This window comes from Macrobrachium rosenbergii, chromosome 37, assembly GCF_040412425.1.
Source record: "Macrobrachium rosenbergii isolate ZJJX-2024 chromosome 37, ASM4041242v1, whole genome shotgun sequence".
Classification (NCBI taxonomy): domain Eukaryota; kingdom Metazoa; phylum Arthropoda; class Malacostraca; order Decapoda; family Palaemonidae; genus Macrobrachium; species Macrobrachium rosenbergii.
The window spans coordinates 8,086,046-8,107,498 of NC_089777.1; the positions used below are offsets into that span (position 1 = coordinate 8,086,046).

The following is a 21,453-nucleotide window of genomic DNA, read 5'->3' on the forward strand; positions in this document are numbered from 1 at the left end:
GATGAGGGAATTGAATAGGGTTACGATGGTCAGATATGCAGAACGTTGCTTGAACTTAATAATCTTTCTCGTTAATCCGTCATTGATAATTCTGTTTCTCTTTGATATGTCATTGATAATTGTCTTTCTCATTAATCCGTCACTGATGATTCTCTTTCTCTTTGATGTGTCATTGATAATTGTCTTTCTCATTAACCTGTCAGTGATAATTCTCTTTCTCATTAATCTATCACTGATTATAATTGCCTTTCGTTTTAATGTGTCATTGATAATTTTCTTTCTCATTAATCAGTCACTGATAATTGTCTTTCTAATTAATCTGTTACTGATAATTGTCTTTCTCATTAATCTATCACTGATAATTGTCTTTCTCATTAATCTCTTACCGATAATTGTCTCTCATTAATCTGTCACTGATAATTGTCTTTCTCATTAATCTGTTACTGATAATTGTCTCTCATTAATCTGTCACTGATAATTGTCTTTCTCATTAATCTGTTACTGATAATTGTCTCTCATTAATCTGTCACTGATAATTGTCTTTCTCATTAATCTGTTACTGATAATTGTCTCTCATTAATCTGTCACTGATAATTGTCTTTCTCATTAATCTGTTACTGATAATTCTCTTTCTCATTAATCTGTCACTGATAATGACCTTTCGCTTTAATGTAATTGATAATTACCGGTCTCATTAATCTGTAATTTATAATTGTCTTTCTCTTTATATAGTCCTGGATGATTATCTTTCTCATTAATCTATCCCTCTTTTTAATTCGTTATGGATAATTATCTTTCTCTTTAATTCGTTATGGATAATTATCTTTCTCTTTAATTCGTTATAGATAATTATCTTTCTCTTTAATTCGTTATAGATAATTATCTTTCTCTTTAATTCGTTATGGATTATTATCTTTCTCTTTAATTCATTATTGATAATTATCGTTCTCTTTCATTCATTATGGATAATTATCTTTCTCTTTAATTCATTATGGATAATTATCTTTCTCTTTAATTCATTATTGATAATTATCGTTCTCTTTAATTCATTATGGATAATTATCTTTCTCTTTAATTCATTATTGATCATTACCGTTCTCTTTAATTCATTATGGATAATTACCGTTCTCTTTAATTCATTATGGATAATTATTTTTCTCTTTAATTCGTTATGGGTAATATCTTTCTTTTAATTCGTTATGGATAATTATCTTTCTACTTAATCAGCCATTGGTAATTATCTTTCTCTAATTAATCTATCGTTGATTTTATTTTTTTTACCGAGAGTAGACTTATTCTCAAAGATAATGATTATGAAGAAATAACATAAAAAAAGTCATAAACGAACCTAAATTTGCGTTTCTCTCATAAGTCACTGAGATCCTAAGAAATATTAAGAATTTTTTTGTGTTGAAATTTTTCTTTTGATATCGTAATGATAGTGGTCCATCTTTATTCAACAATTTAAACAGACATATCTGGAGTCTCTTAATATCTATGAAAGGTCAAATTAGTATATGGCTGTAAACGTATACAATATATTGTTGTTATTTTATTAGTTTTCTATAAAAGAAAGCTATTTATCTGTCCGTCCGCACTTTTCTGTCGGTCCTCATATCTTAAAAACTACTGAGGCTAGAGGGCTGCAAATTGGTATGTTGTTCATCCACCCTCTAATCATCAAACATACCAAATTTGCAGCCCTCTAGCCTCAGTAGTTTTTAAGATCTGAGGGCGGACAGAATAAAGTGCGGACGGACAGACAAAGGCGGCACAATAGTTTTCTTTTACAGAAAACTAAAAAGAGAAAGATTGATTCAGTGGGAAAATAAGAATGGGATAAAACATGACGAAGGAAATGAGAGAGGAAGACCTCCCTCGCTCCCCTGAATATCCGTTTGCTGGTCAGTTGAATCAAAACGACACAGTGGATAAGGAGAGATAAGTGGGGCTATAACCGCGGGGCATGAATAAAGAAATGAAAGAAAACGTTTTAAAGCAGGAAAATGTTTCTAAGTAGAAAAACGTTTTAGTATGAAGACGTTTTAAAGCAGGAAAATGTTTCTAAGTAGGAAAACGTTTTAGTGTGAAGACGTTTTAAAGCAGGAAAACGTTTTAAACTGGGAAAACGGTTTAAAGCAGGAAAACTTTTTAAAGTAGGAAAACGTTTTAGTTTGAAGACGTTTTAAAGACGGAAAAAATTTTAAACTAGGAAAACGGTTTAAAGCAAGAAAATGTTTTAAATTAGAAAAATGTTTTAAAGTGGGAACCGCTTTTGAATATGAAGACTTTTAAAGCAGGAAGACATTTTAAAGTGGGAAAACGTTTTAAAGTATGAAGACGTTTTAAACTAGAAAAACGTTTTAAATTGGGAAAACAGTTTAAAGCATGAAAAATTTTTAAAGGTGGGAAAACGTTTTAAAGTATGAAAAAGTTTTAAAGTTGGTAAACGTTCTAAAGTAGAAAAACGTTTTAAAGCAGGAAAATGTTTCTAAGTAGGAAAACGTTTTAAAGTATGATGTTTTAAAGTAGGAAAACGTTTTAAATTAGGAAAACATTTTAAAGTAAGAAAACGTTTGAAAGTAGGAAATCGTTTTAAAGTAGAAAAACGTTTTAAAGCGAGAGAACGTTTTAAAGTTGTTTGAAGGAAAAGGAGAAACGACTTATAGATAGAATTCAGGTGAAATGGTTCTCCATTTAACCTGGACCAGCCTCTGTACCATCTTTCCTTTATGTATAGAGAGAGAGAGAGGGGGAAAGTTCCCTCCCCTCAAACCCACCACCCTAAAACCCCTCCCACCCACCCTCCCTCCTCTCTCCTTCTCTCCCTCCTTTCTCTCCCCCTCTTCCTCCGCCACGCCTTCTCTCTCCCTGGGTTAAAGACACTTCCTCCCTCCCCCTCCCCTCCCCTCCCCTCCCACAGGGGCGACTTCACCAAACGATCTGCTTCTTTAACTTTTCTCCTCCCAACTCCGATTGGATCATCTTGAATGGCGTCAAATTGCGTTTATTTCCCCAGGTTTTCTGGAATTTCCCTTTCCCCCTCATAGTTTTCCAGGGAAGTGGGGGACGGGGGAACTAGGGGATAGAGAGAGAGAGAGAGAGAGAGAGAGAGAGAGAGAGAGAGAGAAAGGGAAAGATATGGGATTGTGAGGTTGCCTGGAATTGGGAAAGATTAGGAGTTTTCTGCTGTAATTCATTCCAGGTTTTCTCTCTCTCTCTCTCTCTCTCTCTCTCTCTCTCTCTCTCTCTCTCTCTCTCTCTCTCTCTCTGTTGGTTTTGGGGAAGTTTTTCCCTCTTCTGCATTTTTTATGGAATGGGCAACCATGGAACTCGAGATTTATTTATGAAAATTTTATATAAAAGAGAATAAAAAAAATTCCAAATTGTGATGGATGAAGAACTTCATTTATAAATTTATTTGTAAATATTTTCCTGTATTTCTGGAGATATTTATATTTTACATTTTGATATAAAAATGTTTGCTTGTTTTCTGTTCAGTATTGTATGGGTAAAGGCCGTAATAGTCTTGAAGATATATGCCACTGTAACAGATCACTTGAAATATTTTGTAGAAGCATTTTACTTATGCATCTTGTTTTAATAATAATTTACCTGTACCTCATTTTATCAGTGCTTTTCTTTGATAAATTTATTCTCGTGGGTGATCATGTGTTTGGAACCTTGATAGTTAAGAGAGAATACATGAAAAATTTATCCAGTCGTGACCACGAAATACAACCTATAAACAACCTTTTACTTAAGTATTTCTCTTCTTTACAACTTATATACAACCTTTTACTTATGTATTTATCTTCTTTCTGTACATTCTGTTATCTTGTGCAGTTTCTGTCCAATGAACAACACATTCTTTGGAAGCTTCAGTTTCAAGTTAATTGTTGCTGTAGGCTTGTTCCATATGAATAGGGGTTTATCTTCTGAATAATAATAATAATAATAATAATAATAATAATAATAATAATAATAATAATAATAATAATAATAATAATAATTATTATTATTATTATTATTATTATTATAATAATAATAAATTTTATTATTATTATTATTATTATTATGGACATGTTCAGCATATGGATTATTATTATTATTATTATTATTATTATTATTATTATTATTATTATTATGGACATGTTCAGCATATGGACGAGGTCATGGTTGGCAACTATTATTATTATTATTATTATTATTATTATTATTATTATTATTATTATTATTATTATTATTATTATTATTATGGACATGTTCAGCATATGGACGAGGTCATTAGTATTATTATTATTATTATTATTATTATTATTATTATTATTATTATTATTATTATTATTATTATGGACATGTTCAGCATATGGACAAGGTCATGGTTATTATTATTATTATTATTATTATTGACATGTTCAGTATATGGACGAGGTCAGTAAGACTACTCAGACTCCTCTAAATCACTGTAAACTTCCGGGATGCATTTTAATGTTGACGCAGCTCTTTTTTTTTTTTTTTTTTTTTTTTTTGTCGCTTTCAATGCCGCTCCGAAATGCAGCGACAATCCATGAAGAATGGCGCACTTTGTCATTTCATTAGGGACCTCGCTGAAAATTTATCGTCTGTGAAGTAATTGCAGATTCGATCTTTGTTAAGTGGCGCTTGTTAATGCGTATATATTGACGCATAAATCTCTCTCTCTCTCTCTCTCTCTCTCTCTCTCTCTCTCTCTCTCTCTCTCTCTCTCTCTCTCTCTCCCCCTCCCCGCTAGTGGATAGTGAATTTAATTTGTAACGGAGTGCCTTTCTGTTTATTTTTTTAAACCTTACAAATTTCTTGTCAGCGTATTTTTAAAAAGCTTCTACATATATATTACATGTATATGTGTGTGTATGTATGTGTGTATGCATGTATGTTTATAACCATCTTGGATCGAATTGCTCGCTAGAGAGAGAAATTCTTCATTACTTTTCTCTGGGATTTCGAAGCTTTTAGTAAAGATAGCCGAAAATACTAGGCAATAGAGAGAATCTGGCTATTTATCTATTATTCTGTCTGTTCACACACACACACACACATATATATATATATATATATATATATATATATATATATATATATATATATATATATATATATATATATATATATATATATATATATAGAGAGAGAGAGAGAGAGAGAGAGAGAGAGAGAGATGCTGAACGGAGGTCTTATTTTCTAGACTGTGAAGAGTACTCTAAATAAAAAAAAAAAAAAAAAAAAAGAGTTTCAACGTGTTTGTAACATATTAAACAATATATAGGCATGGCGAAAATATTCTTGTGTTATCGGTACGAGGAGAAAAATGTTCTCGTTTTTTTCTTTTTTTAGTTTTCTGCATTATCTTTTTTTTCACCCAAAATTTGATGACTAGGACCCAGACAGTCTCCCCTTTTGAGGATACTCACTGGCCCACACTTCCCCTGTCGGAGAAAGAAATGAATGTTGGCGATGTTTGGGATAGAACAACACTTATATAATTCTCTCTCTCTCTCTCTCTCTCTCTCTCTCTCTCTCTCTCTCTCTCTCTCTCTCTCTCTGGTATATGGGCTACAGTTATTTACTTCTCTTGATTTTCCGTGAAAACACTTGGACCAAGACAGCTCTAAATTATTTGTTACTCTCACCACAAAAAATAATAAAGTAATTGTTACCGTTATTGGTAATCATTTTTAAATCGGGCTAATTTTCTCGTTACTAACATCATATTATCTTATGTATATCAAGAGAAAGATTGTTATCAACGAGCTTGTTGGTGCCCGTTACGAGCGCTGGAACCCGGCTCTGCTGTCTCCCCTACCCTCCCGATCTCCTACCTACCTGGCCCCCACTCGGGGCGGACAAACAGGTTTGCAGGAGATAGGTGGATGTCTCCCCTACCCTCCCTTTCCCTTACCTACTCCGCCCCACCCGGGGCGAACAAACCTGTCTGCAAGGGCTGGGTGGCTGTGTCATATCTCCCCTACTGTCAGCCGGGGTAGGACAAACAGGATCCACTCAGATTTTATCATTATAATAGATGATAGATTGATGAGAAAGATAATTATCAGTAATAGATTAATGAGACAGTGGCGTGAGACGTTAGGAATTGATACTGAAATACGAAGAAGCGAAAGACGAAGGAGGAAAACGACAAAAAAAAAAAAGATAAAAAGACCAAAATGTCTCACAAGAGATTCAAAGTTTAACACAGAAACTCGCCGTGTGAGGGCAGCAAATGGAGAGAAATTTAATAAGTTTGGCATGGGAGAGACAGAGTGAAAAATCAACTGCAAATAGGGAAAGAGAGGTAAAGAAGGGTGGTACTAACACCAAGGAGAGAGAGAGAGAGAGAGAGAGAGAGAGAGAGAGAGAGAGAGAGAGAGAGAATCATCTGCAAATAGGGAAATAGAGATGAAGAAGAATAATACCAACAGCAAGGAGAGAGAGAGAGAGAGAGAGAGAGAGAGAGAGAAATAGGGAAAGAGAGAGAGAGAGATCAGCTGCAAGAAAGCATAGGGAAAGAAGAGATAAAGAAGAATGATCACTGCAAAAGCAAAACATGCATTGAGCAAGTATACAACAAGAGAGAGAGAGAGAGAGAGAGAGAGAGAGAGAGAGAGAGAGAGAGAGAGAGAGAGATCAGCTGCAAATAGGGAAAGAAAGAGAATGATACCAAAAGCAAGTAGAGAGAGAGAGAGAGAGAGAGAGAGAGAGAGAGGAATCGGCTGCAAATAAATAATCAAAGATGAGTAATACCAACAGCAAGTAGAGAGAGAGAGAGAGAGAGAGAGAGAGAGAGATCGGCTGCAAATAAATAATCAAAGATGAGTAATACCAACGGCAAGCAGAGAGAGAGAGAGAGAGAGTGGGAAAATCGCCCCAGCAAGTATTAAGTGTGGAGTGAATTCCACAGTAATTACCCCGTGTATTAACAGAGCTGGAGGTATCCAGTCCGCAATGGGGTTTTACAGCGGAAACTATATTGTTTGTATGACCTTAACATTCCCGAAATGCCTCACCGTAAAGATACGATCATTCCCAAAAGCCTCCTGCCTCCGAAATCCGCCCTTCTCTCGCGCGCTGGGAGATAGCGTTCTTATTTTTTAATACCTTCCTTGCTGTATTTATTTTTCCTTTTTTTTTTGGGGGGGGGGGTGTTCCTCATGATGTATGTAGTATGTAGCCGAACTGCATAATTGCTCTTGGCGAATTCTGCTGAGCGTGTGAGGAATTTTCCTGTCGTGTTATTTTGGACTTCAGATGCAAAGGGATTTTTTAAATTCTTTTTTGCGGATCTTGCTTTGCGGAATTTAGGGATTCGGCTGCGTTGCATTAAATTCGGTTTCGTACAGGATGGCGGGGTTTTGGTGCATTTTCGAGATCTGGATGAGCGCCGTTGTTCGTATTATCATTACTCTGGTACGTGCCGATCGTACAATCTTATTTAAAAAAAGACTTCCAACAATTATAATTCCAATAAGTAAAGAAAAAAGTATAAAAGTGTATTTTTCGTAATTGCTATAAGTAAAGAAAAGGTGCAAGACTATATTTTTAGTAATTCTTGTAAGTAAAAAAGTTTAAAAGTATATTTTTTCTTAATTTTTATAAGTAGAAAAAAGTATAAAAGTATATTTTTCGTGGTTTTTATAAGTAAAGAAAAAGTATAGAAGTATATTTTTCGTAATTCTTATAAGTAAAGAAAAAGTATAAAAGTATATTTTCCGTAATTTTTATAAGTAAAGGAAAAAGTATAAAAGTATATTTTTCATTATTACTATAAGTGAAGAAAAGTACAAAACTATATTTTTAGTAATTCTTATAATCAAAGAAAAAGTATATTTTTCGTAATTCTTATAAGTAAAGAAAAAGTATAAAAGTATATTTTTCGTAATTCTTTTAAGTAAAGAAAAGTATATTTTTCTTAATTCTTACGAGAAAAAGTATGAAAGTATATTTTTCGTAACTTAACGGACCCATCCAGTAGGAACTAAAAAAAAAATTATCCTTGGTTATGTCTGTAGGCATTACCGAAGGTTCCTTGTAATGTCCCTTCGTCCCCGATCTGCAACCGTTCTCATTCCTTTTACTGTACCTCTGTTCATATTCTCTTTCTTCCATCTTACTTGCCTCAACCCACACCTAACAATTGTTTAACAGTGCAACTGCGAGGTCTTCCCCCTCTTACACCTTTCAAACTTTTTTGCTCTCAGTTTATCTTACAGTGCTGAATGACCTCATAGGTCCCAGAGCTTGGCCTTTGGCCTAAATTTTATATTCCCTTCCACTGCTGTTCTAGATCAGGAATCTGGTTAATCCTTACTAAAGGTTTTAAATGAGTTTTCCTCTCGCACTAATTAAGCTTCAGATCAACTAAAAACAACATCGTCCCAAATTCACGAGATTTGTTTTGTATCTGGGAACAGTTTCCCAGGTGAGCATTCCATTCAGTTCCTTTGATTAATTTTGTTCGTAAAGCCCGGTTCCCATTCTGTTTCCAGTTATGGTTACGATTCGTTTGAAGCTGACAATAACCGTCGGTTCATGCTTGCTTTTATTCGTGAGCATTTATATATATATATATATATATATATATATATATATATATATATATATATATATATATATATGTGTGTGTGTGTGTGTGTGTTTGTGTGTGTATGTTTGGGTGTGTGTGTGTGTATGTGGTTTGGACAACAAGATGAATAAATCCCGAAAATAAAGATGAGGTACAAATAATCTGAAGGTGGAACTGAGAGAAAACCATACGCTTGCTCTAAGAAGTAACAGTTAGAGGTGCTGGACAGCAAGACTTAAGGAAGGAAGTGGGATTGGAGGCAAAGTAAAAGGCTGAAAAGTGGGTGCAGCTAGGGGCCGAAGAGACGTTACAAACACCCATTGGAAAAGCGTACAGTGCTCCATGTGTTCCTGTAGGAGACTCGTCTTAGATGAGACAGTTTACAGTTAAGAACTGAATTTTAAAGTAAACTAATTGTTCTAAGTGGACAGGATCTGCAGCAACAGCTATAAATAATATTTAATGTAGCAATATAATCACAAAATCAGACGCGACCTCCCCATTATATATTTATGTCAGTAATGATCTTTAAAGGGAATGGAACGGAGACATTGCAATGTCTTTTTGTCATAGTCTGGTACTTGTCAAGACCTAATTTATCATCAGCCGATTGGTGTGATTCCTGTAGGGGGCTAGTGCCGTCATTGCACCTCATGCGGTGCACTGTAGGCATTATTTAAGGTTCTTTGCAGTGTGCCTGCGGCCCGTTACCCCACCATACGTGACTCGTACGTGTCTTGATTAAAAAAGGAGGTATCAACAGCCTATTGGTGTGATTCCTGTATGGGCGTAATACCGTCAGTGCACCTCATGCGGTGCACCGTAGGCATTACTGAAGGTTCTTTGCAGTGTGCCATAGGCTCCTAGCTGCAACCCCATTCATTCGTTTTACTGTACCTCCTTTCATACTCTCTTTCTTCCATCTTACTTTCCACTCTCTCCTAATAATTGTTGCTTTGTGCAACTGCGAGGTTTTCCTCTTGTTACACCTTTCAAACATTTTACTGTCAGTTTCCGTTTCAGCGCTGAATGGCCTCATTGGTCCCAGTGATTGGCCTTTGGCCTAAATTCTATATTCAGTTCGATTGATTTGATCCATACATTAAAAGAAAAAACTTTTTCCCTGTTACTATCTTCCTTAACTTGACACCTTGAAAGTTTTATTGGTATACCGACGCTCATTCATTATTCAGTTTTGAAATATGAATACAAGATTAAAAGAAATGTCTACTTTTGCCCTTTTAATTTTACAAGGGAGCTCTCATTTTCATGTGTATTTATGGGCGTTTGACTAATAATAGCTGGTGATACAGTAATAGATTTCTTTTCTTGATGAAGCGTGGTCGGCTTCATTTCATACAAAGTAAGATTTATTCCCAAGGGGAAGTGGGGTGCATTAACCCAGCTTTATAGAAAATTATATGTCAGGTTTATATATATATATATATATATATATATATATATATATATATATATATATATATATATATATATATATATATATATATATATATACTGCACTTCTATTGTGAATACTTAATTGCACTTCATATTTAACAATGTTTAACATGTAAGTCATCACAGTACTAGGAATATTTGTCTATGAGGACAAATGTTTGAAAGAAGAAGCAATCATTCACAATCAGATGGGCAGTGAGGGCCTCGTAAGTATCACATCACCAACGACTTATGATTACTGGTTGACTGTTGACTCAGATTCGAAATGGCATACTTTAAAATAATGTGGGAAATCAGTACATTAGCTTTTCGTTTATTGTGTGCGTGAATGCAAGTGAAATTGTACAAAATCATGTTTTCAGTGATACAGCACAGGATAAGACATTTGATAAGATACCTAATGCCTTCGATATTTAACTAATGAAATTGTACAAAATCATATTTTTAATGACACAGTGTATAATAAATTTATAATAAATTTAATAAGATATATAATGCCTAATAAATTTAATAAGATATATAATGCCTTCGATATTTAACTAATGAAATTGTACAAAATCATATTTTTAATGACACAGTGTATAATAAATTTAATAAGATATATAATGCCTTCGATATTTAACTAATGAAAGTGTACAAAATCATATTTTTAATGATAATAAATTTAATAAGATATAATATATTTAACTAAGACAATATAATGATATATAATGCCTTCGATATTTAACTAATGATACCGCAGTATAATATATTTAATAAGTTGTTCGATATTTAACAAAATTGTACAAAATCGTATTGTTAATGATACAATACATTATAATAAATTTAATAAGACATATGATGCCTTCGATATTTAACTAATGAAATTGTACAAAATCATATTTTTAATGATACAATACAGTATAATAAATTTAATAAGATATATAATGCCTTCGATATTTAACTAATGAAATTGTACAAAATCATATTTTTAATGATACAATGCAGTATAATAAATTTACTAAGATATATAATGCCTTCGATATTTAACTAACGAAATTGTACAGAATCATATATGACAATAATATTGTACAGTATAATGAATTTAATAAGATATATTATACCATCGATGTTTAATTATTATTTCGAATGTTCTGTTGCTGGAAGATCATGCCTTAGATCTTACAGAAATTAACCCAACGCTCAGGTTATGTCTTGATAATTGTCTGTAATAAATCTGTCTTAACATTTCATGGAATCAAAATTCAGCAATTGACGCTAACGTCATGCAACTGTCAAATACTGAATGTACATGAAATATAGATTTTCATTTATTTGAATTTCTTACGGATATAAAATTTTTTTTTATAAACTTATTGTATGCTAGTTATTTCGAGGACAAGTTTTTTTGTGTGTGCATGTTATCAAACCCATTGATAATATTAGTTCATGCAGGGTATTAAGTGTTTATATGTAAATAATAATATTTTTGCGGTTCGCAGATCAAAAGTTTTGCTGCGGATTTGATGGACGTTTATAGAAAGTGATACAGGTGGGCATCAGAAGGGGTTTAATTTTTTTTTTTATTTATCCATGTTAGCTTTAATTCTGGTCTTGGAAATTTAAACTTGTTCAGGATATTTTGCGCCAATATTGTTACGTAGGTTTTTGGCATGCGAGAATTTACTCAAATTGATACTCAGTGTTAACAACTTGAACTTTCGTAACTCTCTCTCTCTCTCTCTCTCTCTCTCTCTCTCTCTCTCTCTCTCTCTCTCTCTCACACACAAACACACATACACACACACACTATCTCTCTCTCTCTCTCTCTCTCTCTCACTCTCTCACACACACACGCACTATCTCTCTCTCTCTCTCTTTCTCTTTCTCTCTCTCTCTCACACACACACGCACGCACACACATTGTTGAAGCCTATTGAAAATATTTTACAACATTAATAAAGTAATAAAGTGAATTATGTGTGTATCCCTTGACTTCTTAAGGATAAACCAGGCGAGAGGGGTTTGTATGTGACGTCACTGACAGAGTCATTCAGGTCCGTGCTTAGAAGTCCATTTCAGACTGCAAAAAGGGTTCTAAAAATATCTTTGCTTTAAAATAGTTCCTTAAAAATAGTTATTGCTGGTGAATACAAGTTCATTCAACGGAAATATTCCTGCTTCAAAAAGAAATTTTTTTTTCCTACTCATGGTGGTCAGATTATTCATAAATGTTTTTGCTCCTGATAGATAAATACCTTTGGAGTTGGGAACTAAAGAAATGTATTCACCTCTTTGAAGTCTTAATTTGCTATTCGCATAATTTATGTCTGTGTACCTGATTCATTCCTTAAACGAAAAAGGATAAAGAATAGAGTCGGGTGTATTTGGAGCTGAAAAAAGACCACCATTATTTTGTTCCTGAAATAAATATCTGCAGATAATTATTTAAATATTGAAAAATATTTAAGACAGTACTTATTCCTTCGTTTTTTATGTTATATCTTATAGCTGTAGGTTTGTTAAAAGACTTTACTAGCTTTTTCGGTATATTTAAAAGCCATGACCTTAATTCAAGATGCAGTGAAATAACTTTGTTTGATCTGCGATTTAACCGATTTTCTATAGGAAGTTCCTTATGACTACAACTGAGTCACATACTCTGAAATTCAAGTGAAATTTCAGGCACGTTCGGAATCAAGTTGACTTAAAAAATGTCTTGCTTATGTGTAAGTTACTTTGGGATCTAATTTACTTTTCTTCAGTATTTTTTTTTACTCAGGCTGAGTCAACTATGTTGAAATCAAGTTGTTTATGACTCACATCAAGTTACTCACAGTGAGATTCATCTGGCGTTCATAACAGTAAATTGCTTATATAAAGTGACACTGGGTTCGAACCACCGGTAAGATTTGTATATAGACATGTTGGTAACTTACCGTTCATCACAAATGCATGTGATATGTATGTGACAAGTTGCCAACGTGGGTTTATGACATGTTTTACTTTAGTGTGAATATAAGTCAACGACTTACTGGTAGTCCTAACCAGCGTATCATACAATTATCCAGTACTTGCCAAAGGTTGGCTCTTCACTTACGGTCGTTCATTTGTTTTCAACAAGTTTGTGATATGTATGTGACAAGTTGCCGACGCGTTTATGACATGTTTTACTTTAGTGAGAATATAAATCAACTACTTACTGTATAATCATACGATTATACAGTATTTGCCAAAGGTTAGTTCTCCAATCACGGTCGTTGACCTTTTTCCAACAAGTCTGCGATATGTATGTGACAAGTTGATGACATGTGTTCATGACATGTTTTACTTTGGTGTGATCATCCTTAGGCGGAACACTTGTCCGGAACCGAGAGGTCTTTTTGTTGCGAGTTGTTTGCAACCGTCAGTTGAAAGTTTCACTGCTCATGATCTTATCCCGAGAAAGCAGCCGTCCATTAATACACATCTATTATCCTTTATAATACGATTTATCATATCCACTTTTAATCCTTCATCCTTATTCCCGCTGGAATGCGACCATCCTTTCGACTGTGACTCTTTCTGCAGTCGACTCGCTGAAAAGGGATTTGTAGGGAATCAAGAGGTAAAGATTGCAGAGGGAGAGAGAGAGAGAGAGAAAGAGAGAGAGAGAGAGAGAGAGAGAGAGAGAGAGAGAGAGAGAGAGAGTCATTATCAAGGGAGGCTAATCCCGTCTGGAACTCCCTTTCTCTAAGTAAGATCCTTCTTCACGTTGATCGAGGATTAACTTCGAAGAGACCGCCTCTCCGAAGGTTTCTGGGAAGAACTGAAGGTTTAGAGAAAAGCGAATAATGCAAGGTGAATGGGACAAGTAAATGAAAATTATAAATTAATTAGGGTAAAATGAAAGTGATGTATTAATTAGGGTAAAATGTAAATGATAAATTAATTAGGATAAAATGAAAATTATGAATTAATTAGGGTAAAATGAAAATTATAAAATTAGGGTAAAATGAAAATTATGAATTAATTAGGGTAAAATGAAAGTTATACATTAACTAGGTAAAATTAAAATTATGAATTAATTAGGGTAAAATGAAAATTATAAATTAACTAGGGTAAAATGAAAATTATAAGTTAAGGTAAAATGAAAATTACGAATAAATTAGGATAAAATAAAAAATTATAAACTAATTAAGGTAAATTGAAAATTATAAATTAATTAAGGCAAAATTAAAATTATAAACTAATTAGCCTAAAATGAAAATGATAAATTAATAGGGTAAAATGAAAATTATAAATTAATTAGGGTAAAATATGAACTGACTTTAATTAATTATAAGATGTGGATATTAATGTTGACTTTTAGAATTATGAGTGGAAAACTAGTAATAAATCTTAGATCACTCTCAAATGGATGTCACAATTGCAAGACATAGGTTCGTATGTGTTTGCAAGTACACTTATAATTACATTGACGACACTTTGGTATATTTGTTATTTATATAATAGAAAAATACAATTTTTGCTTGTAGTTAAATATACGATTTATACACACACACACACACACACACATGTATATATATATATATATATATATATATATATATAGATGCATGTATATATGTATATGTGTATACATACACTTATACAATTGTAGACATACATGCATACACACAAACCTAGACATAGATACACTATATGTATATATATATATATATATATATATATATATATATATATATATATATATATATATATATATATATATATATATATATATATATATAATAAAGGTAGCCCATAATAAACAGCAAGAGGGCAGATTTTACAGCTTTATATTTCGGAGCCACTGTAAAATCTACCCTTTTGTTGTTTTTATGGGTTACCCTTATTGGATGGAATTCTGTTTTAGCCCAAAATATATTTTGTAGTCAATATATATATATATATATATATATATATATATATATATATATATATATATATATATATATATATACATACTGTGTGTGTGTGTGTGTGTTCAAACTGTGTCTAGTTTAAATATATATATATATATATATATATATATATATATATATATATATATATATATATATATATATATATTATATATATATATATATATATATATATATATATATATATATATATATATATATATATATATATATATATGTATGTATGAGTGCTGTGACTGAGTGGTGTACCTCTGGGCTCACGTGTTGCTAGCGAGCTTTGATTGAGTATCAGTGCCTATTGGATGAAGAAAAACAGGCTAGTAATTTTATCCCTACAGACTTGCTGAGGTATATATAAGTGTATTGGTTAGGCCCCTTTTTAGTTTTCTGGAAAGAAAACTATTGTGCCGGCTTTGTCTGTCCATCCGCACTTTTTCTGTCCGCCCTCAGATCTTCAAAATTACTGAGGCTAGAGGGCTGCAAATTAGGATGTTGATCATACACCCTCCAATCATCAAACGTACCAAATTGCAGTCCTCTAGCCTCAGTAGTTTTTATTTGTTTTGAGGTTAAAGTTAGCCATAATCGTGCTTCTGGCAAAGATATAGGACAGACCACCATCGGGCCGTGGTTAAAGTTTCATGGGCCGCGGCTCATACATTATGATACCGAGACCACCGAAAGATAGATCCGTCTTCGGTGTCCCTGATTATACTGTGTACAAAAAACTCGATTGTGCCGAAGAAACTTCAGCGCTTTTTTACTTATGTAACTGATTTTCTCCATAAATAATTGTTTGATAATATGAATTTGATAATATGAACACGCTGAGACCTCAGAGTTGTGAATAAATTTTTTTGTTTCTCAAACTTTAATTTAATATATGATTTATTAATGCTCCCCCTTCCCCCCGTATGGGGGTAGTGTCATCAGTGCACCTCACGCGGTGCTCTGTAGGCACAACTTTAGGTTTTTTGCATCGTCCATTCGGCCCCTAACTGCAACCCATTTCATTCCGTATCCATTACCTCCCTCCATATTATCTTTCTTCCATCTTACTTTCCACCCTCTCCTAACCATTGTTTCGTAGTGCAACTGCGAGGTTTACCTCATGCTACACCTTTAAACCCTTTTTACTCTCAGTTTCCCTTTCAGCGCTAAATGACCTTATAGATCCCAGCGCTTGGCCTTTGGCCTAAATTTTATATTCCTGTGATTTATGAAATTTAGGCTGTCAAGCCAAGAACTTGGGCACTTTTAGCCAATCAGCGCTTCAGACAGTGAAAAGGAGTTGGAGTGATTGCACAACAAGGTAATGAGAAAAAAATAAAGGAGAAGTACAATGATCTAAAGGTGGAACTGTGAAAAAACCCACAGTTGCTATAAGAAGTAACAGTTAGAGGTGTTGGACAGGAAGACTGAAGAAAGGAAGCGGGAAGGGAGGTAAAGAAAAAGGCTAAAAGTTGGAGCAGCCAGGTGTCGAGGGGACGCTGCAAACACTCTATAGCAATACCTACCTACAGTGCACGACGTGAGGCGCACTGACGACACGAGTTTCCTACGGGGTTCTAACTTAGCAAGAATTTCTTTGTAAAGAGAAAAAGGCCGTCATAAATCACTTGATTAACACATGTACAAATAATTAAGCTTTCAAAGCAGCAATGTTGTGCCGGAGTGAATTTTTATTCACGGAAATTAAACATTTCTCTCTTCTCATCTAAGATTGTAGCAGAAATTGAAAAATATTCTCTTATTTATTTTCCAGTCACAGATAATATGATAAAAAAACTGTGCCTTAAATTCAAACGTATCAGAATTGTGATTATTAATATTGATGAGTAAACCAGACGCCCAATATAAACATTTAAGAGGTTTTAGGCTTTCAGGAATTAAAATTGAGTTTTCATCAAAAAGTTTTATTTGAAATAAGTTCGTTTCATCTATAAAATTGGCATTTTAACTTTGAAGCATTTTAAGTATTTACTCTACAATTTTTATTCCTTATATAGAATTTATTTCCTCTCTTGCCAATAACATTTAAATTACTTTTATATGATGGAATTGATGTGCTCGCGTCAATTCCCAAGAGGTGGAAGTGTTTGGTAGAGTTTAAATGCTGGAGAGAGAGAGAGAGAGAGAGAGAGAGAGAGAGAGAGAGAGAGAGAGAGAGAGAGAGAGTACTTAGAATATAAGGATTTGGGGAAGGGAGAATCAGTCAGATAGAAACAGCACACCATTTTCTGTATTTTACATCCACTTACCCCTTAAGGGAGTTAGTGCCGTCAGTGCACCTCATGCGGTGCACTGTAGGCATTACTTAAGGGTCTTTGCAGTGTCCCTTCGGCCCATAGATGCAACCCCTTTCATTCCTTTTACTGTACCTCCGTTCGTATTCTTTCTTCCACCTTACTTTCCACCCTGCCGTAACATTTGATTCATAGTGCAACTGCGAGGTGTTCCTCCTGTTGCACCTTTCAGACTTTTACCGGCAATTTCCGTTTCAGCGCTGAATGATCTCATGGGTCCCAGCTCTTGGCCTTTGGCATAATTTCTTTATATTCTATTCTATTTTTACATTCACTCAAAAGACACAAAAGTTATTGTATTCGCTTGCGAGATCGACTTATGGGAACTCTGGGTAAGGTGAATAAAGCTGAAGGTGTTATAACTTTGTAGATAACTGCGGTCTGCTATATTGTACTGTGTTAATTCCTATACAGTTTTTGGCTAATGGGTTTTACTTTTAATTGATTAATAATGGTATGTTGGTTTCTTTCATTTTCACTACACATTGGTTTTATTTCCTGAACCAAAACTCTATTTGAAAGTAACATGAAACAATATTCTTTGAGTGTTGTTCATAACTGCAACTGATTTGAATGGGTAGTACTACCTAATCTTCCTGTTAAATAAATTATGTAATATAATGATAATTAGGATAATAAACAAAATTCACTTTTAAAAACAGTTAAACCGATTTAGAATGTACATTTTCCCCAAGGAAATACGTCCTCATTATAACAGGTAAGGTAAGTGCTGTGACAAAAAAAAAAAAAAATAACTTTCAGACATTTTGTTTATGGAAAACACGGGAATTTTTTTTATTACTTTTCTTGGCCGAAAAACAAACGCGTTAATGATCTTAAAAATACGTTTTGTAAAGCTTTCAACTTAACTCCAAGTCAAGTAGTTCCAGAGAACTTTTTTTTTCAACTCATTAAATACCTCGGGCAGTAATTCAGAAATAGCACTGGGTCTAACTCAACATGGCCGCTGCAAAGACTCGAATGAAAGCCTTGTAACCTGGAAACGGGAAGCATTTTCCCGAGATGTAACCGAGTACGGGACCTTTTCCCTGAAAAAAAGCGGAACGCCATATCTTAAAACACGAACCTAAAATTTGAAAATAATCTCATAATGTTTCCCAAACCAAATTACTATTTAGGTACTAATCTAACATAACCTAACCCAACCTAACCTAACCTAGTCTAACCTAAGACCTTCCAGACCTTACAGTTCGTTCGGGTTGCCCCAGGAGGTCCCTCAGTGTGAGGCACCTCTGATGTCTACCGGAGGATTGCTAATGCATCTTCCGGTATCATTTGCATCTTCCAATCTTGGATGGTCTGGGATGCTGGGGCATGGTAAAAAAAAAAAAGCGGGGCTGGTGCAATACTTGCATACATCTCAGGAATTTGCAAACGGGAAGCGCTCTGACTGTTTGGGTCCTTGTGACATTAGACTTGTGATCTGTGTTCCTTGTGTCGCCTTCAACAAAAGATCCGTTCTTTCTTTTAACCAGTCTCTGGCCCATATTCTATTCCTTTTCTTCTTTATCCTTTTATCCTTTTCTTCTTTCTCTGGACTAAGGCCACTATCTCAGCCTAGATGTTGTAGAGTAGGATTTTTATTGAGGAAGCCAGGCAGATAAGGCGTTGACAGGGGGAGAACAGTGTGGGTTTAGACAAGGAAGGGAGGTTTGTGTGTGTGTGTGTGTGTGTGTGGATCAAGCGTTTATCATGAAACATTTTTTGGGAGAAGTTTGAAGGGGGAAGGAAAAACTTTGTGTATACATATAATATATATATATATATATATATATATATATATATATATATATATATATATATATATATATACATACATATACATTATATATATATATATATATATAAATATATATATACAGTATATATATATATATATATATATATATATATATATATATATATATATATATATATATATATATATATATATATATATATATATATATATATATAATATTTAATAAAATCTATAGAGAGACAGTGTGGAAGGTGTTTAGGATATATGGTAATGACGGTAACTTTTTAAAAGACTGAAGAATGATGCTTTGATGTAATGATGCGTCGAGACAAGGGTACGTTGTCTCCATGGCTGCTTAAAAATGATGCCAAAAATCGGAGAAAGATCTACAATGAAGTTGCAAAACTGCGGGACTACCAAATGGGTTGTGATGGAATGTTGAATGTTCGATGTTTGCAGATGATACAGTTTTAATTTGAGATCGTGACGAAAACTGCTGAAACTGGCGATAGCAGTTTAAAAATATTCCTCAAAAGTGAAAGTTGGAAATAAATGCGATTAAGACATCTGGTCCGCTGGTATGGTCGCTAGTGTCGTGACATACCGTTCAGATGTAGCGAGTTCGCGCCTCCCCAAGGCGATGAAAAAATCACTGGCTCTGTATCGTGATCAGTTACTGCTGCAGTGTGGGGTCTGCTGCGGTGGGAGGTTAAAACCAACATTCTTTGGAAGCTTGAATTTCATTTAAATGGCCCCTTTGGTGTGGTTGTTCCATGTGGATAAGTTTCATCTACTGAAATAATAATATAATATAATAATAATAATAATAATAATAATAATAATAATTATTATTATTATTATTATTATTATTATTATTATTATTATTATTATTATTATTATTATTATTATTAAGGTGTTCAGTGGAAATCAGGAAGAAGGGGCCATGAACGTTAATATGAATGGTTGAAGAAAGGAAACGCCTGATTCGAATGGATGTTTAGAAGAAAATGAAATTGATGTTGGAAGGATGAGGGAAGAAATGACCAAAAGATGATGATGTTTGGTGGAGTTTTGAGCCAACTCTTCTCAATGGAAGTAAAGTGTTAAAAAAGTTGAATGAAGATGAAAGAAGGTTGAGACTTTTGATTTGAATTCATTTTGTAGTATTTGTTGAGCAAGAAGAATGGACAGGGTAGGAAATAAAGGAGTTAGTAAAAGCAGTAAAAAGTTGAGCGTAGGTGAAAGGCTTTCTCAAAATGTTATGAGATGGTATGGTCATGTGGAAAGGAAGGAAGATAGATAGGTCGGTGAGTCGAATATATAATTCAGAAATGCCTGAAATAGGTGACGCAAAAGTGTTTTGAAAGGGTTTTAATACTCTTGAACCCAAGGGGTGAATGTCGTTTTGTGTGTGAAGTTGGCTCAAAACATACTGCTGAATAGCCTTCAGTGTAGGTGGATGAAATAGCTAGTGCAATTTTCTTCACAGTGGTTTCATCCACGATTCAGCTGCTAAGATATGGTAAACCATGTCAATACTATATATGTATATATACTGTATATAATATATATAATATATATATTTTATATATATATATATATATATATATATATATATATATATATATATTATACACATACACATATATATACATACATACACATACATACATACATACATACATACTTACACACACACACACACACACACACACCCCTGCGCATAGGTCGCACAAATGCAAATGTCTATCGTCCTGTTCTTGGGTTCAGTGACAGCACATGCTCGGGTGCAAAGAAAGAGAGGAGGAATCTTCACAGTAGGATTCGCCCTTTGTCAAAGACTGGCGAAAACAATCGTCAGGAGAGAGACCTCTCTTTATCATAACAGGTGTGTATCCTCGCATACACCTGGAATTTTATTTTCCTTTTTTTTTGCTGAGTATATTTGTTTTCTCCGCGGTCCGTAGGTTACGTGAAGTGTGTTTTTCAACTTCTCCCTGGCGGGGGGGGGGGAGGTTTTCAGGGATATTAAAAATGAGGTTGAGTGTGGTTCTCTGATGTTCGTTCGTTTTTCGCGGAAAAGTGTGTCGAGGAAAGGTGTTTTGTTTTACGCTGAGTGAACGCTTTGCTATTATTGTTTTCTCTTCTCTTTATTAATACGAATCTCAACCCAGATTCCTTTCCACCGTGAGAATGATAGATAATAATAATGCGCATTTTGCTATGAGTGAACGCTTTGCTACTTTTGGTTTCTTTTCTCTTTATTAATATGATCTCAATCCAGATTCCTCTCCGTTGTAAGAATGATAATAATAATAATGCGTATTTTGCGTTGTGTAAACTCTTTGCTACTATTGTTTTCTTTTCTTTTTATTAGTATAATATCAATGCACATTCCTT

At 33.8% G+C, this 21,453-nt stretch overlaps 1 protein-coding gene across 6 annotated transcripts in view; it reads left to right on the forward strand.

Annotated features, from left to right (window-relative positions):
- The window catches only part of LOC136825292 (neurotrimin-like), a 1,287,566-nt gene that overhangs the window by 718,488 nt on the left and 547,625 nt on the right, over nt 1-21,453 (forward strand). The gene's annotated exons all lie outside the window — the stretch shown is intronic.